Raw genomic sequence first — 5,666 nt, 5'->3', positions numbered from 1 at the left:
ACATGCAAACATTCCTCGGGCATCTGCTCGACATCAGACCTTGGTCTGGAATAACATACTAGCATTCAATGCCTAGGGCTAACTCCCGGGTCTTCCTACTCATAGACTATATGGGTTGGCATTGTGGCCTTAGAACCATTCACACAGTGAGGAGACTCATCTTGCACTACTGAAGTCTTGGCTGGAACTAGCTGAGTACGGGCGAAGTTCCATATCTCATTATTAGCAGAATATGTTTTTTAGGACACAGATACAGTAGAATATATTTATTTATGTGTTAGCATGTTATATGATTGTATGTGTTTAGCGAGCGGGGCCCAGAGACAGGCGGAGCCTAAGAGAGACAGATCTGTATACCGAGCGGGGCTCGATGTCAGGCGGGGCCTGATGCCAGGCGAGGCCCAATGCTGGAGTATTAAATTAATGGTTTTATTATTAAATTAAAAACGAAATTTTAGGTCATGATTTTTAGGATGTTACACAATTAAAACAAGTTAGTTGCTTTCTTATGTACAAAAAAATAAGAAGTTGCCAATATGTGAACACGGATAAGAGATAATTACTTTCCTAAGTCATTTTCCTTTTGAGTTACCAGTTAAAACATGTATTAGCCGGTAATATTGGTGTAATTTAAACAGTTAAAACAAGTTAGTTGGTTTATTATGTACAAAAAAGAAGAAGTTGCAAATATGTGAATACAGATAATAGGTAGTTACACTCCTAAATCATTTTCTCTTTAATAATCTGAAAACAATATTTAAATATAAATGGTTTTATATAAAAGTTAGTTGGTCTCTTCGAAATAATAAAATGTTTCTATCTATATTAGTAAATTTATTGTCGATAATCATAATTTTATCATTATAGGATTGATATTTTTATTTTTTTTTGTTATGTTTTATCGGGTTTATTTATTGGATCGCTAGAGGTATTTATTACTTTACTGTTAGTTAATAAAAATTAATAATAATAATTAATAAAATTCAAAGTATAAATTATCAGATATTACTTAAAAAAATCTAAATTAATTTTTTTATCTTATATCTAAAAAGTTTTTGAAAAACAATAAAACGAAAATAACTAAAATTTGAGATATGTTGATGTAGAGTACACGCCTACATTCTAGATTACGTTAACACTCATCATAAGGCTGAACGAAGTGGGAGCGGAAAAGGGATGAGAGAAGCTTCCCTCACTCTTGAACACCACTCTATTGATGAGGGAAAGAACCGTGAGAAAAGAGGTGGGCGGAGGGGGTGCCGCACTCTCTCTTCTCATGCTATTGGCCATTTTTTTTAAAATTATATACCTACTATAAAAATATAAAAAATATATCAAAATTCATGGTTTTTAATTCCCTACAAAATAAATATAATATATGTATGAAATATATTAAAAGAAAAAATGAAGGAATGACTTTCCATCAATTTCTTTGCTTTTAGGTGAGGGAAAGAGAGGTATGGCCCACTAAAAATGAGGGAAACTTTCATCCCACACCCTTTCGGTGTAATATTACATATTAAATAAGAATTATGGGCTGGCATCTTATTTAAAATCTCACATATTTAATGATTTTTTATTTTTATATTTTTTAAAAAGGAAGTCAAATGACGATATGATTTTTTTTGACATTGTGAAACTAATTCATGTCAGTACAAATATAAAAAAACTATGAAACGAACAATTAAATCGATATAAACTAATTCACTTCGGTTATAAACTAATAACTACAAACGAGTAAATACTTAGACTATCAATGGCACTAGCCAATAACTATTTGTAATTTTAAAATATTTACAGTATCTTTTTAAATAAATACTAAATATTTCCTTTACCATCAAACAATTATTAGAGTGTTTGTATTATTTTTGTGATAAAACATATAACAAAGTAATTATTTATAATATTTTAGGTTAAAAATAATCTTTATACTATCAGGACAGAAGATAAATGATAACATACGTCTGCAAGAACTGTGTTGTATAATACCTTTGCATGGTAAAGACCTAAAATCTTTTAATATGTTGGAATTACAACCAAACTATGTTTTTCTTTTAATAAATGTCTAATTAGTTCATTTAGTTATAAAAGGTACAAAAATATAAATAAAGATATATTTTTTTCATATATAGAAATAGATTTTGTGTGTAAAATTCAAAAATCTAATTCAAATGTTAGTATATAATATTTATTATTTTGAAATAAATTTTAGTTTTAGGGTTAAGTTTTTATAATATTGAAAATAAACAAAAATAATAAAAACATAAGTAAAAACTGATACTCTTTGTGTTTATTTGGTTTCTATAGATCTCATTTAATTTTGAAATTTTATGTGTAACATTTAAATGTCCTCTATTTATGAAACTTTAATTTTTTAATGTCATTTTATTTTAATTTTAATAATGTCTAAAACAAGAGCTAATATATATATATATATATATATATATATATATATATATATATATATATATATATATATATATATATATATATATATATATATATATAACTCATTTCATTATTTTATACTTAATATCAATTAATTTTTTTGAACAAGGAACCATTTAGAATAATGTTGGTTTATATTTAATGTTATATGACGACATAAACAATTTTATATAAGCGATGTCTTGGTTGATAAAGTTCTAATCAAATTAGTAGAAAATTGAGTAAAAGTGGAATTGAAATAAAAAAAATGAAACTAAACCGAAACTATTCGCTGGAATGAAACTATTCATCGTCCGCTGCATCGCGCGGGTACCCCACTAGTGTGTGTGTGTGTGTATATATATATATATATATATATATATATATATATATATATATATGTGTGTGTGTGTGTGTGTGTATATATATATATATATATATATATATATATATATATATATATATATATATATATTCCTACCCTCATTTATGTTTTTTTGGCCGAAAATACACTTTCTCTCTCTAAAAACCATCACGCGAAAACCAAAGATTTCTCTTCATCTATAACTCAATCCACCTTCGAACTCGTTTTGGAGCATCTAACACCCGTCTTTTTATCAACTCAAGCATTGTTGCTCTTGAATTCATGGCCGCAAACCCTTCGATGTTTCAAATCTTCAAGGGCCGAAATCAGTTCACGGCCGTGAACCCTTAAACCTTCATATTTTCTTCAAGAACACCAAGAACACGTAGTTAACCATTCAAGGGCTGTAAAACCTTGAAGCTATACTGCTCCATCTTCTGAATTCCCAGTACGCCTACCTGTCTACTACTTTCCTGAGAATACAAGTTATTTTGAAAGAGTTGATTAGCAATTATGTTGGTGAGTTCATAAGATTTTAGTGATGTATGTAAGCTGTAGAAAGTTTAGTAAGTTATAGTAAATTGTAAGTTTTGTTTAGAAAAGTTCGCCTGTTCCTCCAGAAAAACCTATATTTCCTGCTTTGATTAAAGATAAGTAAAAATGAGTCTACAATCCTTTCTATGAGTACTAAATGGATATAAGTTATATAAACTCAGAGTAAACAAACAATCGATTGTGTGTATCTGCCTTAAGCCCACAACCAAACAAGGAACAGGGAATGAGGTGGATGACACACATCCCATTGGTTGTTAGGTCCTTGTTGTATATAACCCTGATGTATTCCATTGGTACTCACGGAGTTAACTGTAATAGTTCCTTTATAGTTTATGAAAAGATTCTTTAAGAAAACACTTATTTCTTATAATAAAATAGTAACCATAGTGGTTCCTTCTATAATCACTTAGTTTATACCAGCTATATATAATCTAATATTGAGCAGATAGTTAATTGTGTGAATCCGCTCTAAGCCCACAACCAAACAAGGAACAACGAATGAGGTGGAAGGCACACATCTAACTACCTATCGAATATTAATTATACATAACCTTGATGTATAAACTATGGTATTATAAGATTAACCACCTAAGGTCCTTTAAGTTATACTAGCTTAATAAAATAGATTAAACCCTTTACTAGTAAGTTTCTAGTTTTGTATATAAAAAGTTTTATTTGAAAAGTATGTTTTGTACTAGAAAGATGTGCATTGAATTAGTGTCCTATGACCTGACCCATACCTGGTACCCCTTATGATGAGTTAATGTATACGGGACATATATATAACTAGAATCGAATGGATAATAGCCTTGGTGAATCCGCTCTAAGCCCACAACCAAACTAGAAACTTGAAATGAAGCGGAAAGCACATATCCTATTGACTTTCAGATCATATTAATATATATTCCTTGATGTATACATTAATAAGTCATAAGGTTAGCATTATGGTCCCTTTCTACTGAATGTACTAGACCCGATTGTTCTTTTTGTCGTTTGAAAATATGTAAGTTTTCCCTAGTTTATTACTATCTTGACTCGAAAATAGTTTGCATTAACTTTCAAGTGGAACTGTCACTTTATGAAAGTAACGGGAAAATATAAGTACTAAGTTGTCTTATGAATTGAAAATCTGACATACTAATTACCTTAAACATATTTGTTTTATTAAGTCCATAATATGAAGGCTAGTTCCCATACTATATGCTCTCCCGGTCAAAAGATTATGGGAACCAAACACGACTTCAGCAAACCAGTTGCTATACCGTGTAATCCATATTAAAGTTATATGATCATGTATACCCAATAAGTTATCACCTTTTGTTTTGAACAATGTGTTAGTGATTATTGGTATAGTCAGATCCTATAGTTATTCCATGCTATAACATCTTAGTATGTTCGTTCTGTTATAGTATATTAGTATGTATTGTTTCTCATTATGGTGTTCTCTATCTGTTTCACATTATAGTGAGTATTTTTTTCTAGTATGAACTGTACCCCTAATAGTTTAATAGTGTGTTACTTGAACTGTTATTGAAAAGACTCATTTTACTAGTAAGTTATGCTTGTACGTTAAAATTGGAGTTTTGGTTAAACTAAAAAGTAACATAACTTTAAAAGAGTTTTTGAAATGTTTTGATCACTTATAAAAGACATAAGCAATCTTTTGAATGATGTTTAACAAACATTTACACAATTATCAATTGTGTTCAACTTGTATCCCCCCTTAAAGCATTTAAAACAGTTTAAAAAATTGATTATGGGGTATGAACTCACCTGATGTGGGTACTTCAAACGATTACACACGTAAGGATGAGAAGTTCCATGATTGAAGTCCTGAGACTTAACAAGTCCTAGTTGACATATAATGGAATATATTGACATAAATATAGTGTTTTAAAGCAACCACATGCAAAGAAAAACCTCACGGGACTAGGAAACACTTTGTCCAAGTGTTGGAATCACATGTGATTCATCAAAGGAAAGTGGAATGGCACTACCATGAGTTTATGGCCATGGGTTTACGGCCAAGGGAATTTACAACCGTAAAATCATGGTCAAACATGCATAAGAGGGTGTTTGAAGGCTAGGGAAACTTGAGGGACCATTGCTCTACACAAGGATGATAAAGACCATCATAATGGAGGCCTTTGATGAGTTTACGGCCAAGCAAGGAGCTTATGGCTGTAAACTCATGGACATTATGAAATGAGTGTGGTTTAAGGTCCTATTTTCATCAATGAATGGTTATAGGTCACAAGCTTTGCATCTAGGAAGGTTTATGGCCAAAATGGCACCCTTATTGGGGTTTACGGCCATAGGA

This window comes from Lactuca sativa, chromosome 4, assembly GCF_002870075.4.
Source record: "Lactuca sativa cultivar Salinas chromosome 4, Lsat_Salinas_v11, whole genome shotgun sequence".
NCBI classification, from domain to species: Eukaryota; Viridiplantae; Streptophyta; class Magnoliopsida; order Asterales; family Asteraceae; genus Lactuca; species Lactuca sativa.
Note: the sequence above shows the minus strand (reverse complement) of the source record.